Below are 19,171 nucleotides of genomic sequence, written 5' to 3' on the forward strand. Positions count from 1 at the left end.
AAGGCAGAGAGCTGCCTCAGGGAGCTGAAGAATTTAAAAGCAATGAATAGAGATTTGAAAATGCAAAAGAAAAATGTCCGCCCATGAGAATCAGTCACTTGAACATATACATGATGAAACATCTGTCCAAACCTTTTTTTAAGAAATATTTATAAGGGAAACCTCATCCCACCCTTGGATGAGGTTTGATCAAAATGCAAAGTGTGTCTGGCAGATTTGCCCATCCGCCAACCATAAGGTTGGATGGACCATGAAAAATCAGAGTCAATTGGAACTTTAATGGGCTTAATTCTTGGTGGGTGCACTTCCGGCTTTCGTGCGTGCCCACCGACCGAAATATCGCAAGGGCACGGGATGATGTCGGGACGCTTGCCCGATGCCATCACACGCTATTTTATGCTCAAGTGGGTCGGGCGCGCGCCCACACACCAAGCTATAAATTGTGCTCTATGAGAAAAGTATAGTTCCAAAGTGAACCATATAGTTCCATATGTGAACAATGGGGTTTTCATTAAAAGGGAGAAACATGCATAAAGGAGATTGAAGTTATGTGTCAGGGAAGGCTTTGTAAGATCCACCAGAAGTGTGAAAAGCCTCCAGTAGTTGTGCATTAAGCTATTGTCTATAGAAGCCAAAGCTGGGAAAAGCCACTTTGAATTCTACTGTCCAGGGTATTGTGCTGATTTGCTGGGATCTGTAGAAACCTTTTTTTTAACCGTTGCCTTAATGGGGGTGTAACTGGGAGCTAGGTTAATTAGGGATCTTAGGAGTTATTATAGTAGTCATTTATAGACCTATGTATGTGCTTGAAATCTTTTCTTTTGTTAATAAATGTTTAATTTAGTTTTGTAAAAAATCTCTAAATTCTTGGTCGATTTTTTACCATTGAATTCAGGGCATGCATCTTGAAGTAAAATACAAATTGCTAAATTGTTGTGACCGCATGATCAAGTTTTCCTCATGGATTTGCTCTGCCTGGCACATATCATCTGCTGCATCATAACAGGCTTACATACTGACCCATGCAGTACCCCACTAGTCACTGCCAGCCAACCTGAGAATGACCCATTTATTCCTATTCTCTGTTTTCTGCCTGTTAGCCAATCCTTAATCCATGCCAGTATGTTGCCTCCTATCCCATGTGCTTTTATTTTGCTAATCAACCTCCTGTTAGGGGATTTCCTCAAAAGCCTTCTGAAAATCCAAGTATGCTACGTCCAATGACTGTCCTTTATCAATCTTGTTAGTAACATCCTCGAAAAACTTCAACAAGCCATCAAACATGATTTCCTATTTGCAAATCCGTGTTGACTATGCCCAATTAGATCATGATTATCCAAGTATCCATTTATCACACCCTTTATAATAGATTCTAGTATTTTCCCCACTTCTGACGCAGGGCTAACAGGTCTGTAGTTCTTTGTTTTCTTTCTCCTTCCCTTCTTAAATAGTGGGGTGACATTTGCTACCTTCCAATCTCAGAATCTTTAGAATTTCGGAAAATGATCACCAATGCATTCACTATCCCTATAGCAACCTCTTTCAACACTCTGAGATGCAGAATATTAGGTGCCAGGGATTTAGAAACTTTCAGTCCCATTACTTTCTCTAATACAATCTTCTTACTTATACTAATTTCCTTCAACTCATCTTTCACCTTAGTCCCTGAGACCTCTAAATCTGGGAGATTTCATGTGTCTTTCTCAGTGAAAACAGACACAAAGTAATCATTTACCTTCTCTGCCATTTCTTTATTCCCCCATTATGAATTCTCCTGACTCTACCTGTAATGGACCCACATTTGTCTTAGTCGAACATTTCCATTTTATATGCCTATAAAGCTTTTACAGTCCATTTTTATGTTTTTTGCTAGTTTATATTTATATTCTATTCTCCCTTTCTTTACCAGTCTCCTTTACTGTATTCTAAAATACCCCCAATCCTCAGGTTTACTACTACTTTTGGCAAGTTTATAAACCTTTTCTTTTAATGGTATACAATCCTTAACTTCCTTTTTCAGCCATGGCTGATTGACATTTTTTGAGTTTTTCCACCTTGAAGAAATGTATAGGTACTGTAGGCTATGTAATAGTTATTTGAAGACTATCCATTACCTATTTACAGTCACATCTTTTAATGTATTTTTCCAATCCACCTCGGCAAATTTGTCCCTCATGCCTTCATTATTTCCTTGATTCAACTTTAACACCCTTGCTTCAGATTGAACTACCTCACTTTCAAACATAATGTAAAATTCTACCATATTGTGGTCACTCATCCCTAAAGGTTCTTTTACAACAAGATTATTAATTAGCCCTTTGTCATTACATAATACCAGAGCTAAAATAGCCTGTTCTCTGGGCGGTTCCTCAACATGCTGCTCTAGAAAACCAACCCTAAATACACTCCAGAAACTTGTCTTCCACAGCATTAGTGCTCAATTGGTTTGCCCAGCCTATATGCAGATTGCAGTCACCCATGATTACTGTATTGCCCATGCTACATGCTTCTCTCATCTCCCAATTAATGCCATGCCCCACATTACCACTACTTTCTAGTTGCCAATAAATAACTCTAACCAATGCCTGCTGCTCTTTGCTGTTTCTTAGCTCTACCCAAACAGATTCCACACATTGTTCTTCCAATCTGAGCTCCTCCCTCACTAATGCACTGATCACATCCCTTATTATCAGTGCAACTCCACCTCCTTTCCCTTCTTGTCTGTCCTTCCTAAGCGTTCAATATCCTTGAATATTCAGTTCCTAGCCGTCAGTTCCCAGTTCCCAGCCTCCCTTTCGAAGAAGAGAAGGGGAGTTCTGCCCTGTGTCCTGGCCAATATTTAGCTTCTAATGTTGCCAGAATAGGTTATCTGGTCATTATCACATTGCTGTTTGTGGGAGCTTGCTGTGTGCAAATTGGCTGCCACAATTCCTGCATTACAATGGTGATTATACTTCAAAGAGTACTTGATTGGCTGTAAATACTTTGGGAAGTCATGAAATGTGCCATATAAATGTAAATATTTATTTCTTATTCCATGGAGAGTTTATGTGGTTTGTTAGCAACATCAAGAACAGTTGTACAATTACCCACCTTCTGAAATTCTCTTCCTAAAGCCCTCCATTGGGCTATTTTTCACCTGTAGCAGTAGCTACATTTACTTGTGCTTGAGTCTCTGAGATACGTTCTGAGTTCCTGTTTTCTGACAAGTATTTCATTTGTGCAGCCAACACACTGGAAAATTCACTGTTCATTGCATAAGGCAGTGCGATTTGTGCCCTTGAACCATATGTGGTTTGTATTCTCTTCTTTATTTCATTTAGAAAGGTAAATGCTCGTGACCGTTCAAAATCATCATCTGTGATACACAGGTATATTATCCTCTCTTGACAAATATAATGAAATAAGTAATTTCCATGGGAATAGGTCAATACCCACCCCACCCCCAACTCAAACACCCCCCTCCCCACCCCCTCCACCAACATGCCTCTGTCTGAACTTGCCATCCTTTGGTTTCTCAGCAGGAATCTGCCAATCTAACCTGCTGAAAAGAAAGGAACGATTCCAATGATTCTCGGTCAAAGTAGGGACATCAATGGAAAATGCCAGACACATTAATCACAGAGGATCTGCACTTTGCCCACACACCAGGGCGCACCTACCCACTTGGGCCTGCCTACCTGAGAGAAAGTGAGTTCCATATTCTCTAGCTAAAGAAGTTTCTCCTGAATTCCCCATTGGATTTATAATGCCTATCTTCCATTTGGAGGTTTTGTGGCACGGTAAGTAGTGCCCCTGCCTCTGAGCCAGAAGCTCTGGGCTCAAGTCCCAACCCGGGACCTGATGGCCAAGGAAGGTGCATTCGCAATGTGGTAAAGCAGGTTGATTATCAACCTGCAAATCCTTCCAACACACATCAATGGCAGGCGGTAGGAGCGGGAGAGATTCTTGGTCAGTCATGCGACAGAAAGAAAGTTGGAACCTTTACCATCACTATCCAGATGCAGATTACTAATAATAATAATGGCGGTCCCTCAGAGCAAGGAAGACCCTTGCCATGGAGTCCCAGAGCAGAGAGGTCTAGAGAGAGAGAGAAAGAAAGAAAGAGGGATAAAGGTTGTAAGGGATAGGTGGTGGAGTCAGTACAAGGTACAGGAGGTGGGAAAGTGAAAGGCTAAGAGAGGAGGAGGTGGCATAGTGTCATTGTGACTGGACTAGTATTCCAGAGACCCAAGGGAATGCTTTGGGGACCCGGGTTTGAATCCCACCACCAATTGAAATCTACAATTAAAAGTCTGATGATGACCACGAAACCAATACCAATTGTTGTAAAAACTCATCTCGCTCACTAGTGTCCTTTAGGGAAGGAAATCTGCCATCCTTACCTGGTCTTGCTTACATGTGCATCCAGACCCACAGCAATGTGGTTACCTTTTAAGTGCCCTCTGAACAAGGGCAATTAAGGACGGCAATAAATACTGGATTAGCCAGTGATGCCCTCTTCCCATGAATAAATAATTTTTATAAAGCAGCATTAGAAGGGAAGAAGCCATCCACATTCCATATCAGCAGCTGTCAGTTGGTCAGTCCATGGTTGCTGAGGGTTTGCGCGCTTTCTTGAGCTTTCTCCTCACTCTTGCATCTTTGACATTCGTCATCTACCCTGCTTCAAAACCAGCTGCACCTTGATGGAGCAGGGCCCACCACCGTGGGTGGTCCAGTGTGCTCCCTTCGCAGCTGTTGAGGTCAAAGCCAATCTTCTTCAAGTCGGCTTTCAGGGTATCTTCGAAACATTTCCACTGGCTGCCCTGTGATCACTGACCAGTCACGAGCTGGGAGTAGACAGCACACTTTGGAAGGCGATTGTTCAGCATTTTGATGGAGTGGCCTCCCCAGTGAAGTTGCCGTGTGAGAGTGGGTGCCTTTACGCTCAGGATGCCTGCTTCCTGGGCAAGGCCTCTGTTTGTACTGTGGTGCATCCAGGTGATGTGTAGGATCTTCCATAGGCAGTGCAGACTACAACATGCATGTTGCCACAGCACAGAATGAACTGTAACCCACCCCCACCACCATCTTATATTTATAGTCTCTAGCATTAGACTTTCCCACAAGAAGAAACATCTCTACATCTACCCTATCAAACCCTTTGATCTTTTTAAAGGCCTATCATATTACCTTTCATCCTTCCTTAGAAGAAAGAGCCCCAGCCTGTTCAATATGTAGTTATATGAGAGGGAACACAGATTCAAGGGAAGCAAGGCTAGTAAAAGGAAGTAGAAAAGTAGAAAGCAAAAATAGAAGACAGACAAAGCATGGGCAAGCACTAAATAGGATCAGAACAGAGAATTAAGTTAAAAAAGCTGGATCAAAAGCACTCTACCTGAATGCACGTAGCATTCGCAAAAAAAGAGTGATGATTTGAATGCACAAATTGAGGTAAATGGTAATGATTTAATTGCCATTATAGAGACATGGCTACAAGGTGACCAAAAATTGGGAACTAAATAGCCAAGGATATTTGGCATTCCAGAGGGATAAGCGAAAAGGAAAAGTGGATAGAGTAGCACTCTTACAAAGGGACGAGATTAGTACATTGGTAAGAGAGGATCTTAGATCGAAGAATCAAGATGTTGAATCAGTTTGGGTGGAACTAAGAAACAGCAAGGGGCAGCAATTGGTGGAGCTGTTTATAGGCCACCAAACTGTAGTGGTAAGATTGAGCATGATATAAATCAGGAAATTAGATATGCATGTAAATTGGGTAATACAGTAATAATGGGTGACTTCATTTTACACATATACTGGGTTAACCAAATGCTGTGAAAGATGAATTCCTGGAGTGTGTACGAGATGGGTTTCTGGAGCAGTGTGTTGAGAGATGGGACTATTTTGGATTTTGTGTTGTATAATGAGAAAGGGCTAATTAATAACTTTGCTGTAAAGGAGCCTTTGGGAAATAGTGACCATAGTATGATTGAATTTTGCATTAAGTTTGAATGTGATACAGTTCATTATGAAACTAGGGTCTTAAATCTGAAGAAAGGAAATTATGAAGGCATGAGGGGCAAGTTGGCTATGGTGGATTGGGAAATACACTAAAAGATTCGATGGTAGATAGGCAATGGCTAATATTTAATGAAATACTACAAGGTCTACAACAGATATACATTCCTCTAAGGCACAAACACCCAAAGGGAAAGATACATCAACTGTAGTTAACGAAAGAAGTTCAAGATTGCATTAGACCAAAGGAAATGGCTTAAAAGGATGCTAGAAAAAGTGGTAAACCGGAGGATTGGCAGTAATTTAGAATACAGCAAAGGATGTCCAAGAAACTGATCAAGAAAGGAAAAATGGAATAAGAATGCAAACTAACGAGGAATATAAAGGTGGACTGTAAAAGCTTTTTTAAGTACCCAAAGGAGAAGATTAGCTAGGACAAATGTGGGCCCATTACAGGTGGGGACAGGAGAATTTATAGTGGAGAACAGGAAAATGCAGGAGGAACTAAACAGTCATTTTGCGTCTGTTTTTACAAAAGAAGATAGGGAAAATCTCCCACAAATGCTAGGCAGCCAAGGGACTCGTGAAACTGAGGAACTAAAAGAAATTGGTTTCAGTAAGAGGTAGTACTCGAAAAGTTAACTGGATTGAAAGTTGCTAAATCCCCTGGACCAGATGAGCTTCACCCCAGAGTGATGAAGGAGGTGGTTAGAGAGATAGTGGATCCATTGGTGATTACCTTTCAAAATTCTATAGATCTTGGAAAGGTTCCTGCGGACTGGAAAGTAGCAAATGTAACCCCACTATTTAAGAAGGAAGGAGGAGGGATAGTGGAGAATTATAGACTTGTTACTTTGATATTAGTAGTAGGGAAAATGTTAGAATCTATTAAGGATATGATAACTGAACATTTAGAAAGGAATGGTAAAATTGGGCAGAGTCAATGTGGATTTATGTAAGAGAAATCATGTTTGACAAACTTATTGGAGTATTTTGAGGATGTGACTTGTAGCATAGATAAAGGAGAACCAGTGGATGTGATATATTTGGATTTTCAAATAAGGTCCCACATCAGAGGTTAGTAAATAAAATTAGAGCACATGGAATTAGGGGAAAGATTGAGAATTGGTCAACAGACAGAAAGCAGAGAGTAGAAATAAACAGGTCATTATCAGGATGACAGGCTGTTACTAGTGGGGGTACCGCAAGGATCAATGCTAGATCCATAGCTGTTCAAAATCTATATAAATGATTTGGATGTGGGGATTAATTGTAATATTTCCAAATTTGCTGATGACATCCAACTAGGTGGGAATGTAAATTGTGAGGAGGACGCAAGGAGGCTTCAAGAGGATTTGGACAAGCTAAGTGACTGGACTAGAACACGGCAGATGGAATATCATGTAAATAAGTGTGAAGTTATTCACTTGGGTGAAAAACAACAAGAAGGCAGAGTATTTCTTAAATGGTGAGATGTTGGGAAGTGTTGATGTCCAAAGGGACCTGAGTGTCCTTGTCCATGAGTCACTAAAAGCTAGCATCTGATGAAGGAGGTGGTTAGAGAGATAGTGGATTACATTGGTGATTACCTTTCAAAATTCTATAGATCCTGGAAAGGTTCCTGCAGACTGGAAAGTAGCAAATGTAACCCCACTATTTAAGAAGAAAGGAGGAGGGATAGTGGAGAATTATAGACTTGTTAGTTTAACATCAGTAGTAGGGAAAATGAAGTTGGGGGCAGCAAACAATTAGGAAGGCAAATGGCACATTACAAGGGGACTTAAGTACAGGAGTAAGGCTGTCTGGCTGCAATTATATAGAGCCTTGGTGAGACCTCGGCTGGAGTATTGCACTTTCTCTAGTTCTCTGTATTCTTTTTTTATGACATGGAGCTCTGGGCTGTTCATGGTGCTCCAGACATGGTCTCAAAAAGCTTCTGTGATGTGGTGGGTAGTGTCCCTGCCTCTGAGCCAGCAGCTCTGGGTTTGAATCCCACTCCAGGACTTGATAACCAGGGGAAGTGTGCTTATAACACAGCCAAACAGGTTGAATATCATCTTACAAATCCTTCCAACACACGCCAATGGCAGACAGTAAGGGTGGGAGAGATTCCTGGCCAGCCATGTGATGCGAGGAATGTTGGAGACTCTACCATCACTATTCATAGCTCCAGGCTACAACATGCAAGTAAGTAGTGTATGTTGCCACAGCAACTTAAACTTCCTGAGTGAACTGCAATACACCACACACCGAGGTTTGGTACAAGTTTAACGTGACTTTTCTGTTTTTCAATTCTATTTGTTGTACTAAAAATGCATGCAAAATAAAGGTAGCTTTTAACTCCCCTCTTTTCTTCTTGTGGATCAGCTACTGAAAACCAACTAAGTGCAACAATTGTTTTTGGCAACAAGCACAGAAATGTATTGGAAAAACGAGGAGGTGAATTTCAGAGCTTCTCAATCACAGCTTGAGCTAACATCACGAATGGAGCAGTTGCAGGCTGCTCTATTTCTCATAGTTGAGCTCGCACCTATCTCCCTCTATCTCATCAAACCATCAGTCAGTAATGCTTAGCCAGGCTGCCTCCTGATCTAACAACATGTCTTTGAGGCAGACAAAACTTCTCTACAAAACGTCACACTCGAGAGGCAAGACAGATATCTTGTCAAGCAAAAATGTAGGTCAGGCAGCTTTTCTGTGTGGAAAGCTAGTTTACAAATATATGGAGTAAAATGCTTTGTTTGGTATTTTTCAATAGAATTACATTAGTACACGAGTAACCGTTTCTCTTTAAACTTCCAACTGAGTTTCCATCAAGACTCATTATCCTGTGAGAATCCAACTTAAAGATTATGTGTCAAGTTAGTTGGTCAGGGCTCACTGGCAGGTGTGCAACATTGTACCAGAGATAGTGAGGGAGAAATCCAGCTGGGTTTCCTGCTATTCTGAAGAATTCTGAAGGGAAGTCAGGGGGAGATGGTGGCACAGTGGTATTGTCATTGGATGAGCTAATGGTCCAGAGTACCTGGGTTCAAATCCCACCATAGCAGCTGGTGGGTTTTGAATTGAATGAAAGTTGTCTGATGACAACTATGTGAAACTTGCCGACTGTTGTAAAACCCATCTGGTTCACTGATTCCCTTACCTGGATTTAGCCTACATAGCAATGTGGTGACTCTTAAATGCCTTCTGAGCAAGGGGCAATTAGTTATTGGTAATAAATGCTTGCCTAGCCTGTGAGGCCCATATCCCACGGACAAATAGAAAAAAGTTGCACTCATCTTGGAACACCTGTTTCTCTCTCAACAGATGCTGCCAGCTGGCTGAATTTTTCCAGCACTTACTGGCAGTGTATTATCAAATTCTTTCGAGTTATCAACAGTCACAGATTGCAACTCTCTCGAGTACAATCACAGTTCTTGGTTTTCCGGGAGTGGGACATGAACCCACAACCCTCTGATTCAAAGGCGAGGGTGCTATGAACTGAGCCACAGCTGACACCTCCAGTGTATTATCAAGGTGAATAGGGTTGATCACAAGCCTAACTGACCCTTAATTGTTCATTTAAATATGGCAGGTGAGCTGCCGATTTCGGCATCTGCCAGCCCACCATATTTTGGGGGTGGGTGGGAAGGTGGTGGGATGGACGCCTGCCCTATTTTATGTGTCCATCCCGTGGGAAGCAAACCTACCGGGGGTGTTTAAAATTCAGCCCCACTGCTTTCATTTCTTCTAGCAGAGTTGATTGAGGGAGGAATATTGAACAAGACAGGCAAGTCGCTTAACCTTCTTCATTTTTAAAAAACCCATTCACAGGATGTGGGCTTCGCTGGGTGGGCCAGCATTTATTGCTCATCCCTAGTTGTCTGTGAGAAGGTGGTGGTGAGCTGCCTCTTGAACTGCTGCAGTCCCTGTGGTGTGGGTACACCCACAGCGCTGTTTGGAAGGGAGTTCCAGGATTTTGACCCAGCAACAGTGAAGGAACGGCGATATATTTCCAAGTCAGGATGGTGAGTGACTTGGAGGGGAACTTCCAGGTGGTGGTATTCCCATGTGTCTGCTGCCTTTGTCCTTCTAGATGGTAATGCCCGTGGGTTTGGAAGGTGCTGTCAAAGGAGCCTTGATGAATTCCTGCAGTGCATCTTGTAGATGGTACACACTGTTGCCACAGTGTGTCAGTGTTGGAGGGAGTGAATGTTTGTGGATGTGGTGCCAATCAAGCAGGCTGCTTTGTCCTGGATGGTGTCAAGCTTCTTGAGTGTAGTTGGAGCTGTACACATCCAGGCAAGTGGGGAGTATTTCATCACACTCCTGACTTGTGACTTGTTGATGGTGGACAGGCTTTTGGGAGTCAGGAGGTGAGTTACTCCTAGCCTCTGACCTGCTCTTGTAGCCACAGTATTTATATGGCTTGTCCAGTTCAGGTTCAGTTTCAAATATTGCAATGGGATATTTTTCTGTCCACCTAAACAGTTGGGAAAGGCAGACGGGACAGCTCTTTAATGTATCATTTTAAAAGACTGCACCGCCGACAAAGCTGTGCTCCCTCAGTACTGTAGCAGAGTGCCGCACGAGATTATGGGCTCAACTCCTGGGAAGGGGAAGGAGTGCGGCTGATTTCAAAATGTCCAGGGACGGAGCCTCTCACACTCAGATGGATATCGAGGCACACTTCTCACGAATTTCCTTCCAATTTCATTTTCGGAGGGCAATCCATGGGGCGGGAGGGGGAGGGGGAATCTGTACCAATGCTACTGTGTGGTGCTCAGTCATGTTTCACAGCAACAACAGCTTGCATTTATATAACACCTTTAACAAGCTGCTTGACTGGAGCGTTGTCAGACATAATTTGAAGGAGATATAAGGAGAGGTGAGAGAAATCTTGGCCAAATGTGTAAGTTTTGAGGGGCGACTTAAAGAGGGAGAGAGAGAGAGAGATAGAGGGGCAGTGAGGTTTAGGGAGGGAAATGCGGAGCTCAGGGGGCCCAGGCAGCTGAAGTTACGGTCACCAAGAGCAGGGTTGATGAAAATCAAAAATGGGCATGGAGTTCAGAATTAGATGAACGCAGAGGTCTTGTTTGAGTCGGTGAGCCTGGAGGAGGCTGCAGAGATAGGGGGGTGCTGAAACCATTGAGGGGTTTGAAAAGCAGACAGAAAATTTTAAAATCAAGTAGCCTGAGGTGCCGCAGCACGGAGGCTGTACTTTGATATTTAAGGGTAAAAAGCTTGGGGTTCCAATATTTCTGACTGGTATCGAGTGCCCTGATGGTGCAAAGACAATTGACACTTTAATAGCTTTAAGAGTGGGCTGAAGCTTTCCGATATTAACCAGACTAAGGGCTGCTCCTTCTCCTTAGACAATATTTGAATTATTTAGTGTCAGCTGCTAAACTCATTCCAGGAAGGATAAATAATTTATCATTGTTCTTTAAGTCTGACAAGAGGATGGAAAGAAAAAAAATGTACTGACATGGCACAAATTTTCACCGGATCAGATGATTGTGATAATTAGGTGGATATGTTTAATAGGGGGTGGTTGAAATCTGCAGAACTGGAAGCGAAAGCCCAAAACTAAAGGAATACCTGTTCTATCCAATTCCAAGCCAGCAAAGGTCGTTCGCCCTTTACATTCCTATTGTCTGAGCAATAATGGCGAACTCACTCACGTTAAATGGCTTGTGAGACAAGATTCAGTCAATGCGAGAATGGTATTAAACAGACCATAAGTGTGAGCTCACAATTTCAGTTTGGTGTCGGGAGATTTAAAGCCATTTCCTAACCTGAAAGGCAACTGAATTAGTTTGTGTTTAACCCCGTAAAGTTGATGTTGAATCTTAGCAATGTCCAGCTTGGTGCTGACCACTTACAATCACTAACCTATCTGTTGTGTAATGCATTCTTCCTCAAAAGATGTTAACGTAGTATTCTTTATTGTTGTCTGCAGGCCTTTATATATACATATAATATAATATATATATATATTATATATATATTTTGTGAGTGTGTGTGATTGTGTGTGATTGTGTGAGTGTGTGTGAGTGTGAGTGTGTGTGTGCGTGTGATTGTGTGTGGGTGTGAGTGAGTGTGTGTGTATGAGTGTGTGTGTGTGATTGTGTGTGTGAGTGTGTGTGTGTGAGTGTGAGTGTGTGTGTGTGTGTGAGTGTGTGTGTGTGTGAGTGTGAGTGTGTGTGAGTGAGTGAGTGTGTGATTGTGTGTGAGTGTGTGAGTGTGTGTGTGTGAGTGTGTGTTCTGTCAGTAGAATCGTGCACCCTCCCCCGTGACATGTTTGGTGGCGTGGGGGGAGCCCGACACCTTCCCACCTCCATCCCGATTAAGTCCAGGGTGAGAAGGCCCATGGAAAGCCTTCCCACTTCGCAACCAATTGAGGCCCACATGTGAGCAATTATTGCCCACTTAAAGGCCTCATCCCGCCGCCGCTGCTGGTGTTAACTCAGTGGTGGTAGCAGGCTTACCATATAGCCAGCAGGATAAATAAAGCCTGTTGTCGGTGATCATATGGGGATATAATTCAGCATATGTTTATGTTGTTCTATACAACTCCTCTCTCAACCAATTCTGCTGGAAGAGGAATGAATTAATTGATCATTGAGAACATTGATGTTTTGGGACCCAGCCCGTAGTTACTAGGAAGGAAGAGAATAACTGTTAACATATGTTTGTGCTGGTGAGAGTCATTACATGTTTGTGTGGTATGTGATGTATGCATGTCTGTTTTTCATCCGTTACAAAATACATCCTATGTAACGGTGGCAAAGGTGAGTTAACCCTCCTCACCCTTGTCGACCTGTCTGCAAGTCTTGATATCATTGACCACAACATTCTCCTCTAATGTGTCTCCGGCTGGGCGGAACTGCACTCACTTGGTTTAATTCTTATTGATCTAACCATTGCCGGAGTGTCACCTGCGATGGCTTGTCTTAATGCTCACACACTGTTACCTCTGCTGTCCCTCCAAGTGCTATCCTTGGCCCCGTCCTTTTTCTCACCTGCACGCTGTCCCTTGACGACATCATCACAAGTACACTGATGACACAGGGGTACGCTGTACCCCACTACTGCCTCTCTTGCCTCCTCTACTGTTGCTCAATTATCAGACTGCTTATCCGACATCCAGTACTGGATGGGCAGGAATTTCCTCCAGTTAAATACTACACGGACTGAAGCCATTGGCAATGCACTTAGAAAAACTTATTAAAAGTGAGCATTCTTCCGCAGCTGAGACTGTTCAGCAGCAGCTCCATTGACAGGCTTGGAATCGGAGCCTCTGAAGCTTTTCTGCTGCTTAAGCAACACAAAAGCATGAAAGTGTCAACAAATGCTCCAGAACTTTTCACCCCTCAGGCGCATGTTGCAAATTAATGTGCATTTTAGGGGGCAGAAGAACAATTGGCTGACTGGGCAAGGTGTACAATCCCCGTGTGAAAGGTGGCCATGGTGCAGTCACTGGTGGAGGGGCTCACAGCCCCTTGCAATGTCTTTATTAAGGTTTGGACCAGTCTCCCCCATGGTTCAAGCTAACAGTGCAGCCTTACAGTGTGGGTTAGGAGAATGCCTGTGCCTGAGCTGAGAGCACAGCATGCAGTCCAATGGGCAAAGCTGCTGCCAATCGGTCAGGTGGAGTGGGGTGGAGGTGGGTGGGGTTTCGGACAGCCAATAAGCGCAACATACAATGGCCATCCAAGTGGTGGCCAGCACGCTACTGCATGTGTAAAGGAGCCTTCAGACTTAACCAAGAGAGGTTCTTAGGACACAGATGCTAACCCAGGTGTCTCATTCTTTGATCCTGCAGGAGGAGAACATCATGGTCATGGAGCCTGGTGATTGAGCGGTATGCCTCATGGCTTACAGGGAGCAGAGAAGAAGAAGAATAGAGCGGTGGAGGTGCCTGGCTCAGCAAAGGGAGGAGCACCTCCCTCAAGGCGAAGGGTTTGGCAGGGCCTGCTGTGCACACAGCTGAAGATCCACAACGAGCCGTCTCCCATAGGCGCCTCATTAGACCCAGGCCGCACTTGTCATTCCTGCAGATTTGTTTTTTTATTATTATTATTAATCATTCATGGGATGTGGGTACCACTGGCTAGGCCAGCTTTTATTGCCCATCCATAATTGGCACCACATCTGCAAACACTCACTCCATCCACCACCGACGTACACCTATCAATGATACGCTTAGAGATTGTCTGGTGTGAAATATAAACGAAGCTGCCATTCAGAAGAGGTTACTGTCTGAAACAAATTTAGATTTTCAGAAGGCATTGGAAACTGCTCTGGCAATGGAAAGCGCAGTGCGGGACTCGAAAGCCATACAGGGAATACAAAATGGCCCCGTCCTCCATGTTGGGCAGGGAGCCTCAGCCAAAAAGGAGCATGAAAACACAAGGCTTGCTCAGAAGTGGGAAGCAGCCGCCGCTCGCAGACAAATAAAAAGAGATAACTTAGCAGCGAAAACATGGCAAAATGTTAACAGGGGTGGAAGCAGACAACCTTGTAATGAATGGAAGTTTAAAAAAATCGAATGTTTTTCCTGTAATCGAAACGGGCACCTCATGAGACGTTGTAAAGATAGAATCAGGCAGACTCTCAAACAAAAGCAAACCCCCAATGAGGTCTACAGCATTGAAAAACCTGAAGTAATAGATTCAGATATTTATCCGTTCTATAATTTAAAGGTAGGAAGAACAGAACCTATCTACGTAACCATGACGGTGAATGAGAGGCCGATCAGAATGGAGGTGAATACAGGGAGGGTCAACTACGGTGATAGGTGAGCATCTTTTTAAATACCTGAATCGGTGGGGAGGTAAACTACGTTTGGAAGAAACAGATACCAAATTAAAAACCTACACAAGAGAAGGCATGCAAGTCAAGGGCAAAAGTAAAATCACAGTACACTATGGAGGCCAAACTGTGAAATTATCCTTGATGGTGGTAGTAGGCCAGGGGCCTAGCCTCCTTGGATGAAACTGGCTGAAAGAAATGAAATTGGAATTGGCTGAAATCTTCCAACTGAGAATTAGTGGGCCATCGGAGCTACTACAAAATTATGCCTCAGCTTTCGAGGACAAACTTGGAAAGATTGAGGGGCTACAAGCAAAAATTCATGTGGATCCGGAGGCAACACCCAGGTTCATGAAGGCAAGACCAGTACCTTATGCAATGTGGGATAAGGTAGATGCTGAACTGGACAGATTAGAAAAATTGGGAGTGATATAATCAGTGCAGTTTTCAGAGTGAGCAGCTCCAATTGCACCTGTTCTCAAACCTGACCAAAGCGTTCGAATTTGTGGGGACTACAAATTATCTTTGTCAATAAAGTGGCTAAGTTGGACAGACACCCCATGCCTAAAATTGAAGGCTTATATGCTAACTGGCAGGTGGAACTGCCTACATGGAGCGTGATACGAGTTATGCTGATCAACAATTGGAATGAAAGAAGGCCTCCTGGACATTTGTCACCATTAAGACACACAAAGGGCTGTATGAATACATCCATTTACCTTTTGGCGTATCTTCAGCTTGCGCCATATTCCAAAGAACCGTGGAAAGTTTATTACAGGGACTGCCCCATGTTGTAGTTTATGTAGATGAAATTCTGGTGACAGGACTCACTGAAATGGAACATTTGATGAACTTGGAAGAAATCTTGAAATGTTTTTTCGCAGGTAGGAGTGCGGTTGAAAAAAGAAAAGTGCATGTTCTAAGCGAAAGAGGTAACCTACCTAGGTCACAAGGTGGATTCACAAGGCCTACACCCAGCTGAGGAAAAAGTGAAAGCCATTAGAGAGGCACTGGTGCCAAAGAATACATCCAAACTCAAATCATTCTTGCGTATGATCAACTGCTATGGAATCTTCTTGCCTAATTTGTTGACAGAACTGGCATCCCTGTATTACCTACTCAAGAAAAGCCAACAATGGTCTTGGCAAACACCACACAAAAGTGAAACAGCTGTTGCAATCATCTACTCTACTAGTACATTTTGACCTGAAGAAAGAGTTGCTATTGACATGTGACTCATCTACCTATGCAGTTGGAGCAGTGCTCTCCTTTGAATGGACAATGGATCAGAACGGCCGATAGAATATCTACCGAAAACACTCAATGCAGCAGAAAAGGGGTACTCACAGATAGAAAAAGAAGGCTTGTCAATCATCTTTGGCGTTAAGAAATTTCATCAGTATGTACACAGTCGTCCTTTTACCATCACATCGGACCACAAGCCATCGCTGCGATTGTTCAGCGAAGACAAGGCTATACCACCTATAGCCTCAGCAGTAATACAAAGATGGGCATTGATCCTGGCAGCATATGAGATACTTTCATTCATAGACCCAGAAGTCAAATTGCGAACGCTGACGCATTTAGTCATTTGCCAATGCACGTGAACTATGAGGATGTTCCAATTCTTCAAGAATTTGTTTTATTCTTGAACTTCCTGGATTCATCACCAATATGTGCTAGACACATCAGAGACTGGACAAGTCGAGACCCAGTCTCATCCAAAGTACGAGAACAAGTTCTTCATGGTTGGTCACAAGAACAGGAATCTGACGAAATGAAACCATATTTCCAAAGTAGATACGAAATAACCAGCAAGGAATGTATCGTATTGTGGGGAGCAATGACAAGAGCCATTGTTATCTGAATTTCACTGTGTGCCTCCCAGAATTTCCCGAATGAAGGTCGTAGCACGCAGTTATCTATGGTGGCCTGGGATGGCTGGAGAAATAGAGAATTTAGTGAGAAGTTGTATGCAGTGTTGGAAAGTGCAACAATTACCTCCAACAGCTCCTGTTGCATCCTTGGGAGTGGCCAGGAAGGCAATGGGTGCGATTACGCATCGACTATGTGGGTCCTTTTATGGGGACAGTGTTTCTACTTATCGTCGATGCTCACTCAAAATGGATGGACATATATGAATTGAAGCCACCAACATATTCTGCTACAATTGGCAAGCTACGTCAAAGTTTCGCATTCAACGGACTATCAGAAGTGGTCATATCAGACAATGGAATGGTATTTACAATGTTGAGTTTCACCAGTTTATCAGCCTCAGCAGTATTACTCATGTAAAAACTTCACCGTACCACCCTTCTTCAAATGGGCTGGCTGAGAGCGCGGTTCAAACGTTCAAGTCTGGTATGAAGAAATTGTTTGGAGATTCTATAGTGACTAAACTAGCATGTTTTCTTTTCCATTATAGGACCACCCCTCATACAACAACAGGTGTCACACCTGCAGAATTGTTGATGAAGCGCTGTCTCCGATCAAGATTGAGCCTGATTATGCCAAACTTTTGGGGGGAAGGTGGAAAGAAGTCAGGGAAGTCAGAAAACTGGACAGGACTGGCACAGTCATGACAGGATGTTTAATGTAGGAGAGAAGGTATATGTGAAAAATTTTAGAGAAGGGTCAACGTGGCTGTTTGGTGAAATAAGCGCAGTAACTGGACCTCTTTCCTACCATGTGAAAGTGGAAGATCGCGTCATACAGGGACACGTGGATCATATAAAGAAAAGGAGAGACAAAATACCCAGAAATAATTCCAGCAGCGTTTGTGACTGAGTCAACATCTCCTGTTGAAAGAACTCAACTGATTACAGATGTGTCTGAAAGGTCGACTGTACCTGAAAGAGTCAAGGAAACATATTTGCAGGTACCTACTGAAGAGCCAGATGCTCAGACGACTCCAGTGAAGGAGGTTCCGGATAAAACATCAGAAGCTGTAGAACTGAGATGTTCTACACGCATAAGGAAACCCCCCAGAAAGACTGACTTTATAAATTACTTATCTGTATGAAAAGTTTGATATCTTGAGAAAAAATGTAGAATGTATTTCTGAGTTAAGGGGGAGGGATGTAGTAATCTGATGTGTAACATACCTTTAAGATGAATGCTGTAATGAAACATCACATGACCTTGGTATCCAATTGCAGAGTAGTGCGTCTACCTCTGTAGTCAGTAGTCTTGAGTTAGAGTCTGAAGTGTAAAGGCAGAGTTTTGAGTTGTAAGCACCCAGTGTAGCTGCTGAGTTCCTTATGTAAATAAACAGAATGTGTTTCTTTTAAGGACTGATCTTCTCTGTCTGTGGTACCAACTTGGTCATCTCGAAACAAACCCAGATCCTTAAGTCCCAACAAACCAGGGTACAGGAGCCAACAATTATTAATGGGGTGGGACGCACTGGGAATGGGACGAGACAGCGCGAAAACCCACCGTTGCGGCCAGCAGGTAAAACAAAGTTTTTCTCTCTCGCTACTACTTAGTGCACATCAGGGACAATTCTGCCTATTGACTTCTTTCTCCACTCCAAATTCCACCCTGTAGCCATTGACTCCATCACTCTCCCTAGCAACTGTCTAAGGCCAAACCAGACTGTTCCCAATTTTTGTGTCATATTTGACCCCGAGCTTTCAACCGTATATCCGTGGCATGACTAAGATCACCAGGTTTCGCCTCTGTTACACCTTCCGACTATGCCCCTGCTGAATCATCAACTGAAATCCCGACCTAGGCTTTTGTTACCCCAAGACTCAACTACTTCAACACACTCTTGGTTGGTCTCCCACAACCTCCGCAAACTTGAGGTTGTCCAAAGATCTGCTGCCCATGTCCTTACTCACACCGTCCTGTTCCCATGTACACTAAACAACATTATGTTCTGGTCAAACAATGTCTTGATTTTAAAATTCTCACCCTTCTATTCAAATCCCTCCATGATCTTGGCCCTCTCTATCTAACCTACTCCAACCCCACAACCTGCCAAGATAATGCACGCCTCTTGAGCATCTTTTATTAAATACTCCTTCATGGCATGTGAGCATCACTGTCTAGGCCAGAATTTTCATTGCCCATGCCCTTGAGAAGGTGGTGGTGTGCCACATTCTTGAACCACCGCAGTCCATTTGGTAAATCCAATTTTAATCCTCTACCATTGATGGCCGGGTCTTCAGCTACCTGGGCCTGAAGCTCTAGAATTTCCTCCCTAAACCTCTCTGAACCTCTACCTCACTTGCCTCCTTTAAGAAGCTTTTTGAAGCCTGCTTATTTGACCAAGCTTTTGGCCATCTACCCAATAGTTGCCTCATGTGCCAAATTTAGCTTTCTAACACTCCCGTGAGTCACCTTGAGGCATTTTATTACATAA

Source organism: Cetorhinus maximus, chromosome 2 (assembly GCF_964194155.1).
Source record: "Cetorhinus maximus chromosome 2, sCetMax3.hap1.1, whole genome shotgun sequence".
NCBI classification, from domain to species: domain Eukaryota; kingdom Metazoa; phylum Chordata; class Chondrichthyes; order Lamniformes; family Cetorhinidae; genus Cetorhinus; species Cetorhinus maximus.